Source organism: Capricornis sumatraensis, chromosome 13 (assembly GCF_032405125.1).
Source record: "Capricornis sumatraensis isolate serow.1 chromosome 13, serow.2, whole genome shotgun sequence".
NCBI classification, from domain to species: Eukaryota; Metazoa; Chordata; class Mammalia; order Artiodactyla; family Bovidae; genus Capricornis; species Capricornis sumatraensis.
Genome location: NC_091081.1, coordinates 67702514 through 67720626, shown reverse-complemented (window position 1 = coordinate 67720626; position 18113 = coordinate 67702514). Strand labels below are relative to the sequence as shown.

Genomic DNA, 18113 nt, shown 5'->3' with positions numbered 1-18113 from the left:
TGACATGGAGACTTGCAGGTATTTAAATAACTCATTGCCCACAAGTGCCTCATTTTCTATAAAATTGCAGCCTAACTCCTGTGTGAACTAGGCAAGGTCATATTGAAAATAGTTCCTTTTTGTTATTTAAGTTAGTTTTATGTGAGTAGAGAGGTATTCGTAAGGTCACATAGCATAATCCGATAAATAACTTATTTTCCTCCTGAGGGAATAAGTTTAACAAAGACCAGGAGTATATGGTACGAACCATGAGAAAGGCCGTTTAACCGTAACTTATAAGATAAAAACCTCTGTCTTCGGAAACTTGAGTCTAATATGGGAAGAAAGTGGGATATGTCCCATGCTTGATCCAAAGAGTGCTGGACTCATCAAAGGTGACTGAGGCTTGAGTTGGGTGGAGGAAGAGGAGGGGTCTTCACAACAGAAGGCAGACACATTGGGGTGAAGACATATCTGACTTTATAGAACTGCTCTGTCCAATAAATGGGTGAGGAACCTGCCATTTTGACTGTGACTTTGAGTTGTGCCCTGGCACTGATGGGCAAGAGATATCAAGATGGAACCCAGTTGCAGACTGAACTTTGCCTGGAGATGTAGTCAGAGTCAAAACTATGTTGTCCTGATAGGTTTGGCCAAATGGGGAAGTGGAGTGGGTCCATGTTCCCCATTTGTAATGAAGTACCGAAGCAAACCTTTCTATTTTATGTGGAAGACTGTCTTCAAGGAAGAGCAGCAAGTGCCTCTGAAGGTGTAGAATCCTCAGGCCTCAGAGAGCCTGGACTTTGAAAGGCAATAATGATCTCTGAGAAGAGAGGCTTCTTTGTCATTAAAGTAGGACACATTGGTGACTGTCTGGTGGCAGAGGCTTGCCTGTCAGTCCCGCTTGAGGCTCAGCTGTCCCCGCTGGGAGGGTTCGATTCCTCTCTGACCTTTGTTCCTTCTCACTGGTCATTTTTTTTTTTTTGTAAGTCTTTACCTCCTGGAGCAGTGTTGAAGTTATGGGAATCTTGGCAAGAGTGTTGAATTTGGGTTCTGATGAGGATAATTGTCTGAAATATCTTGATGTTCTCCTATGTTGGTGGAAATGGATCTCCGTTGGATAGAGAACAAAACGGGACTATAAGAGATCTGACTTTAGTTCCCAGGGAAATAGCTTTAAATGGAGGACAGCAAGAAAAACAGACTCTAGTCAAGAGGAGCAGTGAAGGGGGTAGGGGAAGCCAAGACAAAAAGTGATAGGAGAGATGGATTATAGTGTTTCTAAATGCTATCAAAACTTGTTCACTGTATATTGTGGCTGAGCTGTGGGCTAAGTTGCTACAGTTGTGTTTTACTCTTTGCAACCCATGGACTCCTCTGTCCATGGGATTCTTCAGACAAGAATACTGGAGGGTGTTCTATGTGCCCGGCCCCGTGAATATAGAAGTGAACCAGACATCGTCCTTGTCCTCAAAGAAGTCATCAGAAGCCAGAGACCTCTACCTGAGTGGCACTGTTGAATGATTTTTGCTGATGTTTCAGTATAACCCAGGGGGAGACAGAGAAAGCAGCCTCTGGGGTGAGTCAGATCGGGAGAGGGGTAGGAAAAGGAGAGGGGAGATGGAGGGATGTGAGGAGAAGAGAGTGTTACTGAAATGTCTGACTCTGTGGTCCATGATTGCCCAAATAGCTGAAGTCCAATGGCCTGGCAAGGGTGAGATTAAGAGGCCAGAAGTCAACATGAGGGCAAAGAGGCTCCTCAGCATTTGGAAGGAAGTGATAGACATTTAGAGAAACAAGGCTGGCATGAGCAAGTGCATCAGCAAGTGGAGATCTGAGTGTGAGATAGAGGAGAAAGAAGAAGGTTTGAAAGTGTTAAATCTGAGATGTTAGTGGAGGGCTGAAAAGGTTGAGTGACTGAGTTGATTTTAATGGTAACTCACAGACTACCCATCTATATTATTATTCCTGATCCTCAACCTTCATGTTCTTCCAAAACAAAAAAAAAATCTCCTACTGTATATTTCAGCTACCACTACTCTAACATGGCTTTGCCACATCACACCTAGTCTACTATGTAGCCTTTTAGATGGTACATGCGTGTGTGCTCAGTTGTGTCCAACTCTTTGTGACCCCATGGAGTCTTCCAGACTCCTCTGTCCATGGGATTTTCCAGGCAAGAATACTGGGGTGGGTTGCCATTTCCTACTCCAGTTTTAGGTGGAACTCCAACTCAAATGATTCTATCTGTGATTCATTCCATGGTCCACTGCAAGGCTCATCTTCTTAAAATACCATTTTTAATAGGTTACTGTGAAGATCTAGAACCTTCACTGGCTACCCATTGCCTGCAGTTTAAAGGATGCACCCCTCCATAAAATGAGAAATGTCCATTTTCACAAGACTTCATAATTGACCAAGGGCTTCATATGCATAGCCTTACTGAGTTTTTACAAAACCCATGTGGTGGACAAGACAGATATTACTCTCTTTCTAAATTTATAAATGACATAACAGAGGATCAGACAGGTTAAAGGCATGGCCAGAGTCACACAGTTCGTGAATGGCCGAGCCAGGAAGAGAAACCAGGGGCTTCTGAGTTTCAAGTGCAAGGTGTTCTGTAGTGTACCATGGCGTCACCTGGCCGTGGAGCCCCATGCCCCTCCTAACCCCGTGATTTCTGTACTTAGGGTGGTGATGTGGTTGATGTGCTTTTACCAAGGCCTCTCGGCCTCCTTGCAGTCACTCTTCTGTCTGCTGAGAACCGCTGAGAAGTTGTGATCTAGAGCTGTCGACGGAGACACATTTCCTGGCTGATTTTCCTCTAGATTGGGACAAGTCTGTCTCCTGCCAGGACATCTGAGGAAGCACAGAAAACACTCTGTACTCCCCTGATGTCACCCTCAATGCCTGCTCGTCTCTTGGGACTTGGAGAAGCTTGTTTTGCAATAGTTTCTGGAGGGCTTTTGACCACTGGCAGGACCAACACTCTCTCCAAGAAGGTGTGGCTGAAACACACTTTCCTTTTTCACCCAGAGGAACTAATGGTCCAAAAACTTGTTTAAAAATGTCTCCTTATTTGTTATATTAATGAATATGTATAGATTTGTTACCATTTAGACATAAATAGTTCCAGGGAAATGCTGTATACAGAAGGAGATAAAGCTGTGCTTTGAACTATTTGTTAAAATCAAGACCGTTTGTGAGCAATGCAATGATTAATGAGTCTGTGTTACTGTGATTTTAGAGTACACTCTGTTTCCATCATTTTCTCATTGTACTGAAGCCAGTGTGATTTGGTTTTTGACAGTTTGGGGAGGGAGTTTACTGTAGCAGAAGTTTAAATGACGTAAAAAATATGCCTGACAATTGTCTAGAATATCAAGAATTGCCTCCACTCCTATAAAAAATGATGTAGGAAATACATGCACAAGGATTAGTTAAATAATGTATTACAAGAGTGTTGCATTGCCTTGGGGCTTCACTTTAAGCCACACACACACACACACATCTGGCATCTGTTTGAAAATTGTGACCCTGAATCCTTTAACTTGGGTTTCCATGATGAAGGGTGCATCTTTCCAATGACAAAAGCTTCGGAAGAATAGTTGCAATACTCTTTTGTAAGATAAAGTATTTTTATAATCCTCATTGTTTTTGACCCCCTTATAATAGTACATGCCCCCTGAGATGATAGTATACTTCTTAGGAGGCAGGTATGTATTTAACTTTTTCTAGTGCTTTCCATATGTTGGCGTTAAGGGGCCAGTAAATGTATGGGGTGGTTTCCCTAGTGACTCAGATGGTAAAGAATCTGCCTGCCGTGCAGAAGACCCGGTTTCAATCCTTGGGTCAAGGAGATCCCCCTGGAGAAGAGAATGGCTACCCACCCCAGTATTCTTGCCTGGAGAATTCCATGGACAGAGGAGCCTGGTGGGATACAGTCCATGAGGTCGCTAAGAGTCAGACACAACTGAGTGACTAACACTTTTCAAAGGTACAGGGTAGGAATATGAAGGATTCAACTGCCAAACTCTATTTTTTTCCTTTACTTTCTTTAATTTTACCACAGGTATTATGATATGCAAATATTGGACTGAAGTACAATTTAGACGGGTAGTAAAACGTTTTAGGGAGACGAACAAGATAAGTAAATTCTAAGTGGTGTTGAATGGAAATATTTCTGAAATGGAATTTGAATTCTGAACTCAGTGTTGTGTTATTACCATCTGGGTAATTTTTTAAAGTTTTATTTATTAAGGTAGTCATTGGAAATATTGATTTACATTGTGACCTTATAATCTTCATTGGTTCTTTACTATAGTTAACTGACTAGGTAATAAAAATTGAATAATTAAAGAGGACATTCTTGGTTAAAAATAATTTGACATGTATGTACTGTTAGAGATTGTTAGTATGCCTGTTGGAATGTACAATAAGGTAAAAGATGATTAGGAAGACTTCTAAGTATTCACAAAACTGAAAGAAGGCTGATGATAATATTTAATAAGAAGAACACAATATGGAAAATTGATATTTTGTAGATATCTTTACAGAGAAGGCAATGGCAACCCACTCCAGTACTCTTGCCTGGCAAATCCCATGGATGGAGGAGCCTGGTAGGCTGCAGTCAGTGGGGTCGCTAGGATATCTTTATGCCCGTCTTTTCAAGTAGAGATGTCATGTGACATATCCGATAGTAGGACTTTTCAAAAGTGCCTACTTAGCCTTTCTGTATTTCACACAGTATTTTTCTCCTCCCTAGTTAAATGACTTTGATTAGTGGTATTCAGTTGAAAGTCATTCTCACTTGCCCTGGTGCTGTTTGTTGAGAGCTGTGGTCCATTCACCCCTGTTCTTGCCCCACAGTGCAGGCTTTCATCACACAGCAGCTGGAGACCAGGGCATCTTCTGCCTCAAACTGATCTTGTACATGATCTGGTTAACTTTGCTAGCCCTCGCCTATGTGTTGTAGTTCCCTGTAGCTCTACCTTAAATCCATTTATCTTCTTTATCTAAGGTCTCTAGCAGATCTCAATAGTTGCATGGTTTCAGATATCATTTGTATGTTGATAATTTTCAAAGTTTTATATCTGTGAATGGGTCTTTTCCTAAGTTCCCAACTTAAATATTTCCTTAGTATGTGCCCTAGGCTGTCTGATGGACACATCCAAGTTAAGAAAGTCAAAAAGGAGTTGTTGATATCCGCCTGCAAAGCTCTGCTCCCCCACCGTACTCGGGCAATTTCATTAAGTAGAACTGCCATGCCCACCATTGCTTAGGCCCAAATTCCAGAATTCATCTCCTTCCCTCTGGCCTCCCATTCAGTACAGCAAGTCCCTTGGTTCTCTCTCTCCAAAATAAATGCTGAAGGAGAAGTCTTCTTGCTGTTTGCTCTGCCGTAGTCTCAGTTCAAGACCCCAGCATCTGGCCTAGTCTACTGCAAAAGCTCTTAGCTCACTTCCCTGACCCCGCACTCCCTAGAGTAGCCTCTTATGTATAAATCATATAACACATTCCCTTGTCACGGATTCTCCAGTATATATTCATTACCCTAGACTAAAATGCAAGCTTCTCATTGTGTTCCGCAAGACTGCTGTCCTGAGCACATCTCTCTCTACACTGCCCATTCCCTATCAGGCTCAACCTTTCAGCCTTCATTCTGTTCCTTGAACTTGCTAAGCTGTTCTCCTCTTGCACTTAGCTGTTTTTTTCCTGCTTGGAATGCTGTTAACCCACATCCTCTGAATTATGGCTCCTTTTCTTGTTCAAATCTCAATTCCAGCATTCCTTCTTCAGACAGGCCATCTGTGACCCACGTTTGAGCAGTTTTTTCTCTTCATCTCTAATGCATCTTAAAGCACACCATTGTGGTAGAACTTATCAGAATCTGAAATGATCAATTTAATTGTTTTTGTGTTTGTTTTTTGGTCTAACTCTCCCCACTCTGGACTCCATGAGGTCAGTGCCATTTCACCAAAGCCCCTCTGCATCTCAGACCCCAGTCAATAGCTTCTAGTGGCTGCTTCAAAGTTTTTGTGGGCTCATTCACCACCTTAAGTCCGGTTTCTTATTTATTAAATGAAGGTGTCAGGACAGGTGACCGCCAAACCTGCCCTACCAGACAGTTTTCATTCTCATCATGTCTCCAGTTCTCTGATGGAGTCCGCTTACCTCCTTAACATTCTGTGAACGGGCTGTGTTTATTCAGGTCTTCAGGCCATTGCTCCCTCTCTTCTCTCCTCAGTGTCCTTCCCCCTTCTCTGCCTGCCATATTCCTTAAGGATTTCCCTTCTACTTTTGTCTGTACCCTTCAGAAAGGAATGTAATTGTTTTGTGTCTGCATATCTTGCCTTTTGCTACTACGTGGTTAGCTGTTAAGCATGGGATTATAACTTTAACTTTTGGATCCCATGGCAGTCATTACAGTGCTAGCCTATAGTGCATACTCAGATAGCCTTATAACTCAGTAATGAGGGCATGATGTCCCAAAACGTTGATTTCATAACAATAAGAATGTTTGAACTGTTTTACTAATTTACCTGAAACAAAAGAGATTTTAAAAAAGCAACCAAATAGGTGTATCTTTCTTAAGTCTGAACTGGAGAAAAAAATCTGAAAATGGAAATTTAGGCTTATGATGAGGTGGAATTTTGCAAACATTTGTAAGCAATCTTACTAAAAAAGTTTTGAAAAAAATGTATAATCATATATATTTGAAAAGAGAAATAAACGGATATATATATTTTTAATTATTAACTGAGGTTAAAGCTTGAGCCGGGTTTTTAATTTGGTTTGGTTTGTTCAGGTATTAGGAATTTAGAGGAGCTCTATGAAAATATCCCGCCTACACATTTCGAATATCCACTTCCTGCTTATCTTCGGAACAGCTTGGTTCTTTTAATAGCAAATGGCTGAGTGGAGGGGAACCATTTGTAGTGAGTAAATTTAAGTACAGTGTGTCCTCCCATCCCAAGCAGAAGTCATGCTAACTGCTCAGGGATTTGGTGCAAATGTGTTTGCTTTTTGCTGTTGTCCAGATCCTTGAAAACGCAGTATTTTAGAAGGATATTATCCATTGTTATGCAAGAAGAATAATTACTGGTCAAAATTTTTTTTTTTAATTCTGAAGCTAGGAAACACCTCATCTATTTTTTATAAACCTGTTGATTTATTATGTTTTTCTTAGAGGCTGTTCTTCAAATTTCCATAGGCTTGGACAGGAAGAGCTAGTGCTGGGGAGAATCACAGGCTTGTTTCTTCATTTCACGTGTGAACCTAATGCTATACATTGGTGTGTATACAAAAATGGTAAATTCCTCTTAATCCAGAGTGGTTGGAAAATGTGTGCTCAAATTTAAGAGTAATCATCTATTCCATTCAGGGATTAACTGTTTTCAAACAATTCACTCAAAAACACCGACAGTATTTTAAATTTATTTTTAATGACATAAATAGCACTTAGTAGCCCATGGTAATCAGTGTGTACATCAACTATTGGTGAAGAGCATTATTCTAGATAATGCCTGTGATTGGATTAATTCTCAGTCTATCTCAGAATTTACTGCTTTGCATAAACGGCTTGTTTTCAAGGCATCCATTTCTTTTGGAAAAGTAGAGATGAGAAAAAAAGTCTGCTTCTATAAATATCTTGTTTGGGGTAAATAGCTAGTTTTTTTTTTTTTTTTCCTAGTGAATAATGCAAAGGATTTTCCAAAAGGTTGCTATAGCTTTGCATGGGAGAACTGAGAGAACACTTGTTGGATGTACTGCTGAGTGTTGAAGGCAGGTGAATCTTATTCTGTTGTTCTTACACAGCAGCCTCATGCTGGGTCCAAGCTGTGTGGTGTCTGGAAAAAGGTTTGCTATGTAATGCTTTAGGATTGGCATTGCAAATTCTTCCTTTTAGGGGAGCATTGCTGATGTGAATGTTGGCAATGTTGTGTCCTGTGGCTGCTGGTGTGACCTAGTTAGATCCCTCAGGAATTAATACCTACAGAAGCTGGGACTGGGGGGACTGAGAATATAGAGAAACAGTAGATTCAGGGTACCTCAATCAAACAGGGTAGGAACCATCAGGGTAATGATGGTACACTGAAAATGTAGCATGGGAAATTTATGCAACAGTATGAAAATCACACGGACAGAGGAGCCTAATGGGCCACAGTCCATGAGGTCACAAAGAGTCAGACACGACTAAGCGACTGAGCATGCACAAAGAAACACAATACTGTATGAAATATTACTGCATCTCTTCAAAATTGACCATAAAGGGGCTGACTTCAATTTCAGAAAAAGGGGAAATATTCAATTCAGACCTGTGTGTTTAGGTAGGGTTTCCCTGATAGCTCAGTTGGTAAACAATCTGCTTGCAATGCAGGTGACCTCGGTTCAGTTCCTGGGTCAGGAAGATCCGCTGGAGAATGGATAGGCTACCCACTCCAGTATTCTTGGGCTTCCCTGGTGGCTTAGCTAGTAAAGAATCCGCCCGCGATGCAGGAGTTTGTTCCCTGGGGTTGTTCCCTGAGTTGGGAAGATCCCCTGGAGAAGGGAAAGGCTACCCACTCCAGTATTCTGGCCTGGACAATGTTGTTCTCTAGGAGAATACTGGAGAACAGTATTCTGGGTCGCAAAAAGTTGGACACAACTGAGCAACTTTCACTTTATTCGTTAACATCTCTTTAGTTATGTTTTGGTAGGATGACTTGGACTTTTCCCTTGTGTTTTCAGGTAAAGATGTAAATTCTTTTTCATTAATATCCTGTGATGTTCTTTGGTGACCCTGGTGAGGTCACTGGCTTGTCATCCCGATTCATCAGCAGCTGTTGTTTCACCAAGTAGTAGTGTGATTTTTCACTACCCGTTTGCTTGCACAAAATAAGAAGGCATCGTTTTGTATCGTAAAATACAGTTTGAAAGACTTTATAAAATCATAGTCCATTTTGATTAATTTTTACCAGCAGCTGCCTGCAACTGGGGCTTTGTTCTTGATTGGGTCATAACTGTTGAGGGAAGTTTGCTGCTTTTTGGACATGATTTCAGAGACTCGTGGTTCCAGATCTCGGACATCTTTATGTTTTTCAGGTTCCACCATGCTTGGTCTAAAGCAGATTAATTACTAAACTCTCAGTGAATAATTAACCATCTGACTTGTTCCCAGGTTATATACTCACTGGGTTAGAAATTATTTCTCAAACTACTAAAGATAAGAGAAGGCTATTCCTGGTTTCACAATGTCCCCATTGTTACTGGCTTGTGTGTATGTGTGAGACCCATCAGCTGATCCCTCACACTGGTCCAGCTACTCAATCAAACCACTTCCTGGGGTTTTCTCGGGTGATGGCAGTGATTCAGAAGATACCACAGTAGTTTTAGAGGACTGCTCCCTGTGTGTAACACTGGGCTGAATGACTAGGAGCTGTCAAATCCAAAAAGAGCATTTTTGTTGCACCCGCATTAAATCTGCCCTTTGCCTGGAGAGTTCTATGGATGAAGGAACCTGGAGCAGGGGGTACAGTCCATGGGGTTGCAAAGAGTTGGACATGACTAAATGACTAGCACTTTCTTGCTTTTGCTCACAGTTGCATTTTAGCTGAGTTTAGGGCTACTTCTCTGTGTGCTTTCAACAAGATATTTTTCTTTTTAAAAAATTTATTTATTTTTTTTAATTGAAGGATTATTGCTTTTCAGAATTTTGTTGGTTTCTGCCAAACAACAACATGAATCAGCCATAGATATACCGATGTCCTCTCCCTCATGAACCTCCGTCCTATCTCCCTCCCCATCTCACCTCTCTTGGTTGTTATAGAGCCTCTGTTTGAGTTCCCTGAGTCACACAGCAAATTCTCATTGGCTACCTATTTTACATATGGCAATGTAAGTTTCCATGTTACTGTCTCCATACATATATTTTTAAAGACTATTTATTTTATAGTAGTGAGTTAATGCCTAATTTCTATCAGTTAACCAGTTTGTGCCTTAGTTGAGTTTCCACTATGTACCAAGTCCTATTGGAGGCTTGGGGGAGACAGGCAAATGTAAGTCATTTCTGGCAAGGTAGTCATTTGTACGCATTCAAGAGGATGTGATAATTGGCAGTGGGGAGGGGGCTGTGTGTATGAGCTGAGTTGTGTCCAACTCTTTGCAACCCCATGGACTATAGCCTGCCAGGCTCCTCTGTCCATGGGATTTCTCAGGCAAGAATATTGGAGTGGGTTGCCATTTCCTTCCTCAGGGTATCTTCCTTTGCTGCTGCTGCTAAGTGACTGCTAAGTCACTTCAGTCGTGTCCGACTCTGTGCAACACCATAGACAGCAGCCCACCAGGCTCCCCTGTCCCTGGGATTCTCTAGGCAAGAATACTGGAGTGGGTTGCCATTTCCTTCTCCGTCCCAGGGATCAAACCCACACTTCTTGCATCTCCTGCATTGGCAGGTGGATTTGTTAACCACTGTGCCACCTGGGAAGCCCTCACAGTAATTGGGGAGATAGGTCAAAATGGAGGGGCCACACCCTTTGTGTGAATGTAAGCATATTCAGTTTTACCTTTATAAATAGATGTTTCTGTGATTTTAGTTTGTGAATCTATCACATATTGTGTTCCATAAGGTAAATTTTGTATTTTTAGAATTTAATTTTGCAATATAAAGTTGCATAGAAATTACTTTTATAAAACCCTTGTCTTCCTTAAATGAAAAATAAGAATTTTCAAAATTATCTTCAAATCCAAAGATATGTATTCTTTTCCAGCCTTTCAGAAGCTCCAGAATTGCACTTTTGACCTTGGAATAACCAGGGGCCCTGGAAAAATAAGATAGTAGTTCTCTCTTGTTAGTTATGTTGACCTTTGAATTGCCTTTTTCTTTCCTATTCTTGCAAATCTTCTGCCCTCATGTCTGGATGAGCTAGATCTGTTGAGATAATATATATGGAAGCATTCTGTAAGCTGGGAGGTATTGTGAATAAGCCTGTATTATTATTGTTGTTGTTATTGTTTTCTTGTATTCACTGCTTTGCATTGTCCCCCAAACACACCAGCAATTTACTTCTGCTGTGTCAGAGATGATTGTGTCTATCTCAATGGAGAAGCTACTTTCTGTTTGAACTTAAGAAAATTTGGTTTGCTGGGACCTTTGGTTCACTGGTGGGACCTTTGTTCTCTTGGTGTCCTGCCTGAGTGTGAGATTGTCAGGGAAAGAGGTGATGGGGAGGTTGATGAAGAGAAAAGATTCAGTCTGTTTATGTCGATTGTGCATTATTTGGCTATCTGCACCCTGTGAGGTTTACTTTACAAAAACTCTCATTGATTTTATAAATCACTTTATTCTTAAAATGAGAGACTGTTCTTGGTAGTGGTCAAGAGTGCAGACTCTGGAGTTAAATTGTCATGCTTCTTGTCCTGGTTCCTTCATTTCCAGCTGGGTAAAAACTGGGAAAGCTTTTAAATCTCTGTGCCTGAGTTTTCTAAACTGTAAAATAGGGCTAATTTCATTACGTGGTAGGGCTGCTGGGAAGCTTAACTGGAATAATGCAACTGGGTTAGATTATATATGTTAGTAATTTTACTTACTAACTGCTAGTTTATCAACACAGTGACCCCAAAAAGGCCTGGGTTAAAGTTTGCACTGAATCACAGATTAAAGAAATAAACATTCTGTGTTGAAGTGATGACATGTGCTGTCTCTTATACTCTTTCAGGCTCTATTTGATGGAATTTGGGGTTGAGTCTGATGCTCTGTCTCTTGAGAGGAAGAGAAAGGGCCAGGGAAGGGTGGTTAGAACAGAGCATGCATGTGGAGGGACAGGAAGGAAGGTGTGGGGCTGAGGTAGCTCTTCCTGGACACAAGCCCACATGCTTCATGGTGCTTGGTACCTTGCAGAGTTCTCTTATACACCTTTCTTTCTTTCCATCCTCATGACAACCCTTGTTTTACAGAAATGGGAACCGTGCCTCGGAGATAGTCCTTGACTGGCTCCCAGACAAGAATCCAGACAGGGGCACAGCAGAACTCCTGGACTTGGGTGGTGACGTCCTTCCTTCCAGGACATGGTCCTTCTCTGCTGTATACAAGGGTTTATGTTTATGATAACCTTGGTGCTGAATCCCAGAGGAGCTGTGGGTCACATGCTGATTGGAAGGGAAGGGTGTTGGTGGAGACCAGTGGGGTTGCTCTTCCCGTGACTCTCAGAGCACTAACCTGCTGCTGTTCAGGACTGGCCTGGCTGCTGCTGCTGCGGGTGGTAAGTGACCCCAGGCTCTTCCTGGCCTTGAGTGAAGACTGTGTCTCATTTCTCTGAAGGGCCATTTTGGATCAGTGTTCTGTGGGAGAATTTGTCAGTCTGTCTTTTTCGTTGGGAAGGAAGTACACCTACAGTACACCTGCTCAGTGGTCAGACACATGCGATGCGAGATTAGTAGTGTGAATACCGTTTAAGCCAGGCCTTTTTGGGGTCACTGTGTTGATAAACTTGAAATTAGTAAGTAAAATGACTAATATATATAATCTAAACCTTAGTTTGATTTATGTAAGTCTTCCCACTGTGAGTTGATTCAACTGTACATTTTAAAATGTTGGTTGTTACATAATATGTATTTTACTTTGAGGGGTCGGATATTCTGAGATTAAACACAGCTTTAAAAGTTTGATTTTCTCCTTATCCTGGTTGTCCTATTTGTCATATTAAAAATCAAGTGATCAGAGAAAATTCAGTAGAGTGCTTTGAAATTTTAAAAACATTGAGAACAAATTAAAATTGGAAGAATTATTTTATGCATGGAATGGGTAGAGATTGAATTGATTTTAGGATTATGTTTGAATGCATTATTTCTATGAAATCATTTTCTACTCTGAATAAGAAATTTTCATATAGTTAATACAATATGTTTGTCAAAGAAATAATTTTTTAATGCACTAAAATTTTAATTAGCCATAATACAATTTGTCTACATGCACTTTACTTTTTAGAGAAGTTGGTAACAGTGCATTTTTTTTTTTTTTCCTGAAGCAACAACTAGACCTTGGCTTTTCAAAACCACTAAACTTGGCTTTTCTAAACAACTAAACTAAGGTTTTCTCAACCTTGGTGCTGTTGACACTTGAGTCTGGACTGTGCTTTTTTTTTTTTTTTTAGAACATCTTAAATTTTTAATCCTCTCTTTACAAGTTACCTAGACCACTTCTGATTAAGAAAACTGTAGAAAGTTAGTAACTGCCACAAGCAGACGCCAGGCGGTGGCACGTGTCAATTTTCCACAGAGTCGTGCTTTGCGGCGTGTCTCAATGCTACTGCTCGGGGCCTCTGTTCACAGTCGCTGGAATCCATCGCGGCAGATTTTAGTCCACAGGTCGCTTGTCCCCATATTTCTTTGTAAATTCTTCAGCATTCTTACAGAATTTTTTACGGTCCTTGGAGTATTCTTCGGCTAGGCCAGCCCGGAGCGGGTGCTCCGGCTGGGGGTCGTTCACCAGTGCTATGAGGGACTGGATGACTTGGTCGGTCTTGGTTGCTGGCTTCCAGTTTTCAGCACTAATTACCGGCAGACACACCTGCCCCTTCTCGTCGATGTTTCGGGTGGTAGATCTTCGTCTTGAACGTGATTTTCGGTGGTTTGAAGGGGTACTCTGCTGGAAAGTTGATTTCGATCCTGAAGGCCCCCTTATCATAGGGAGGGTTGTCGGGAACAATGAGCCCTTGCCAAGTCAGCAAATTAGCTTCATCCACCTGGATGTTGCGGAAGTTTTTCATCCCACACTTGCGGATTTCTTCAAGCTCCTTCATCAGCCTCCTGCTGGCCGCCATCTTGGCTCTGGTGCTGCTGCTGACCCAGAATGCCTGGAGTGTGCTTTGTTGTGGGCAGGCTGTTCTGCGTGTTGCAGGAGGTGCAACAGCAGCCCCAGCGCTCACGGATTGTATCCTGTCCCCTGTTCCCAGTCTTGACCATCAAAAATGTCTCCAGACATTGCCAAAGGTTCCTAAGAGAGCAGCCTTACCCCAGTTGAGGATGATTGATCTGGGGTTTACCTTATCTAAATCTACATTATTCTGTCATTTTGAGTAGATGTTCAGAATCACACCAAAAAAGGAGAAAATAATATATTTATAGAAGCAACAGACTTCTATAATAAGATTTTTCTTCAATATGCATTGAAATGTTTTTTTATTAACTCTCAGTTACGATGACACATCCAGTTTTACCAGAATTCCAGACGTTTGGATTAATATGCTCTTTGTTTTCCTTCAAAATAGATGTATCTCTTTGATTCTGAATTAATTTATATCAGTGACTTGATGATTTAACTTCACATAACTGGAAATAATACTGTAGTTTGCTATATATTAAATGCTTCCTCTGATAAGAACATTCAGTATGTTCCTCATGGACATACTGAAAGGCTTAATTGCCTTTAGAGATGGGCACGTGTCTTAGTGAAGCAGTTGTGCAAATGGTGCTGAAGTTAAGTTTCAGGAATCCCTTTATGGACTTTTTAGTAGCTATTTTAGCATAAGGGGGCAGATACACCTATAGCTACTGTATTAACTCAGGGATCCAGACATTTTGCTTGGCCTATGAATTACATGACTGTTTTTTAAAGTGTGTCTTGTTAAGGATAGAGCATAGTTTTGTTCTTGTGAACTGTGGACTGAAGCTTTAGCCAGTCAGAGGAAGGAATGGACTACAGGGTAAAGGAAATATTTGTTCCGTTACCGTACTCCATGGCTTCTCGCCATCTTTGATAAAGGATTGGAGTGTTGTGCACCCAAAGTCTGCTACCCTCTTGACCCTTCATCAGTCATCAGCCGCACTGTGAGGTTCGTGAACTGTGGCTCAGGAGGATAATTATTGTTTAAGCATGGTGTAACTCTTGAAAATGGAAATTACTGACACAGCAGTCTTGCAACGAGATGTCTTTCTAGTTTTAAGATTATCAACACATGTTTCCTTTCTCTTGCTAATTGTGCCAGTTAGAGGTATAAGATGATAACATATGAGACTTGAAGTAGGGTTATTCACCTGGATGACCCTGAGACTATTGAGTTTCTTTAAAAAAAAGAAAAACCAAAAAACTAAAGCCAGAAAGGACCTAGCACACAATTTCAAGAATTTCACATGGGATCCTTAAATCCCTTAGGGTGTCTTGCAGCTCTTGGACGCTGCTTCTCCACTATTTATGTGTTAGTTACTGAAAGCATAAAGTAACTAATGGCACATACAAATCCTTTCGTTGCATACCTTTTTTTTCTTCCTAGCTCAGGAAAACTTTTAAAGAGCTGTATCTAGTATTCACAGCTTTATGTCATCTCATCTCTATATTTATGCCACATTCTCAAACAAGTCGAGTAATATATCAGCTGCAGCTGTTGCTGACCAAAGCTGTCACAGAAGTGGGTGGAGGAAGAATCAGAGATGCGGTGTTCAGGTTCTGTGTCTCAAAAGCATATCTGTTGCAGTCAATCTGTGATGATAACAGCTGGCTTGTAGAAGGCAGATAAAGCCAGATATTTGTTTTATCTTTGACCAAATGTACAGTAATTTGGATGCCATAGTGATAAATATCAGTGATAGCTTAAGAAAAAAAAAAAGAGTATATATGCTTTTCTCACTTGTACAGTAGGAAATACTCATGAATGTGAGGTATTTATTAGTTTTGGTTACAGCCTTTCTGTAAGGTTATTAACATAAAGCTTGATATTTAATAGCATGCAAAATTTAAAAAGAGGACAAATGAAAATCTATAATAGCAAATAAGTAAAATGTTTGTTTTTTGCTATAAGTGGGCAATGTACTTTCTAATTAAATGTATTTTGATTCAAGTAAATATTTACGCCAATTGCTACTTAGAAGAATGTTAATACCACACTTTACTAGAGCTGGTTAGGATATTGGACTTAGTATAGCCCTGTCCAAGATTTCTCTTAACCCACTGGATCTCACTTGTCCCCATCTTCCATCATTCCCATTTTCTAGTTTAGCATGAGTTCAGAGAAGAAAACTGAAAATCCTCATCAAAACACTGTAGTCAGATTTTTATCTTTTTTTCTACTTTTTTATAAAGACAGTTCAAGGGAAAGAGAAACAATGTGTTAGCCATTAGGAAGGGACAGTTAGCCATATGAGGCTGTCTCTCCTTGTTCTTTAACCCTGTTGGGCTAAAATAAAATCCTTATATGGTCAAATCAGTTAAGGGACAGACTTACCTTAAAGATGCAAAGAAAGCCCTTTGTACAGCTTAACATGTGAGACCTCCCAATAGTTCTCCTCCCTCTCATTAACATCAGAACACACATTGCTTTTAAGATTGTCCGAATGTGTTCTAAGTACTTGATAGCATAGACAGATTCCTAAGGCTACGGGTGCCTTATGAAGACAGCCTCCTAGATATTTTATGATACCTAATATATTTAATATATAATTATATAATACTTTATTAGTAATCCTTAAATTATATAATATTAGTACTTCATATCAAAGATTTGAATACACATGTTTATGTAATTCATATTCAAGATATGGATACTTGTACGTTGGACAAAGATAATAAAGGACTTAGCTGTTACCTAATTCTGAAAGAAAGCTTCACAGTGGAGATGGAATTTTAGGAACTCTTTATTGCTGGAAATCTCTGTGTAGCTGGGGGTTGGGGAAAAGGAAGTGTGTGCCGATGGTTATGCTTGGTAATTATTAATAGCTAACAGTTACTGAGTACTTACTCTGTGCCAGGAGGGTGTTCTTATGCGTTCATTCACCCTGTGGGTATCCCTGGGGATTTGGTTCCAGGACCCCTGCAGATACCAACATTTGTGGATGCTCACATCACTTATATAAAATGATGTAGAATTTGCATGTAACCTACACAGAGTCTTCTACTTTCAATCAACTCTAGATTACGTATAATACCTGCTGCTGCTGCTGCTAAGTCACTTCTGTTGTGTCTGACTCTGTGCGACCCTGTAGACAGCAGCCCACCAGGCTCCCCGTCCCTGGGATTCTGCAGGCAAGAACACTGGAGTGGGTTGCCATTTCCTTCTCCAATGCATGAAAGTGAAAAGTGAAAGTGAAGTCGCTCAGTCGTGTCCAACTCTTTAGCAACCCCATGGACTGCAGCCTCCTCCGTTCGTGGGATTTTCCAGACAAGAGTACTGGAGTGGGGTGCCGTTGCCTTCTCCTCCTGTAATACCTAGTACATTGTAAATGCTAGGTAAATCGTAAATACAATTTAAGTGCCATGTACATTGTTGCCATTGCACATCAAATTTATGTTTTACTTTTGGAAACTTTCTGGAGGTTTTTTTTTTTTTTTCTGATTATTAATCCTCCATTGGTTGACTGCCTGGGTGTAGAACCTACAGATATGGATGGCTAACTGTACTAACTTATTTAGTTCTCCAACAAGATTTTGAAAATTAATCTTATCTCCACTTTCTAGATGAGGAAACTGAGGTACAAGGAGACTAGATACTGTGCTTAAGGTTCTAGCAGTAATAAGAGGCAGAACATGCCTCTTAACCAATGCACCCAACTGTCTATGTAATTTAATTTGCACTATAGCCCTGCAAACAAGAGATTTTTCCTTACTTTCTACATTGAAGAAATTGAAGCCCAGAGAGGTTGCCTTTGTCAAAGTCACTGGTGGCTAATGACAAAAGAAGGATTGCTGGGAAACTTTGAAGGCAGGAGAAGAGGGCGACAGAGGATGAAATGGTTGGATGGCATCACCGACTCAGTGGACATGATTTTGGGCAAACTCCAGCAGGTAGTGAAGGTGTGCTGCAGTGCATGGGGTCGCAAAGAGTTGGACACGACTTAGCGACTGAACAAGAACAAGAACTGACGCTCTCAAAGGTCTGTGCCTTTTCACTGCAAGAGGAGGCCTTCTTGGGAAAGCTCAGTGGCCTAGCTGACACACACACACACACACACACACACACACACACACACACAAATATGGGAGGCCTACTCCTTCCCTGCAAAGACAGTTGAGGTTATAGAGAAGCCTGTGTAGGTTGTTCATAGCTCGTCGTATGGCCGTGGAGTAGATGTGCACTGAAGCAAGAGACGCCCCTCTGGCTCACCTCTTCCAGAATGCACTGCCTCTGTCATCTGCCTGGGCTGTGCTTCGTTTTGTTTGGTGTGCC

The 18113-nt window shown here is 41.0% G+C and overlaps 1 pseudogene; it reads right to left on the bottom strand.

Moving 5' to 3' along the window:
* Positions 1-13312: 13312 nt before the first annotated feature.
* Positions 13313-13778, bottom strand: LOC138089863 (ubiquitin-conjugating enzyme E2 L3 pseudogene; annotated as a pseudogene).
* Between the last annotated feature and the right edge of the window lie 4335 nt (positions 13779-18113).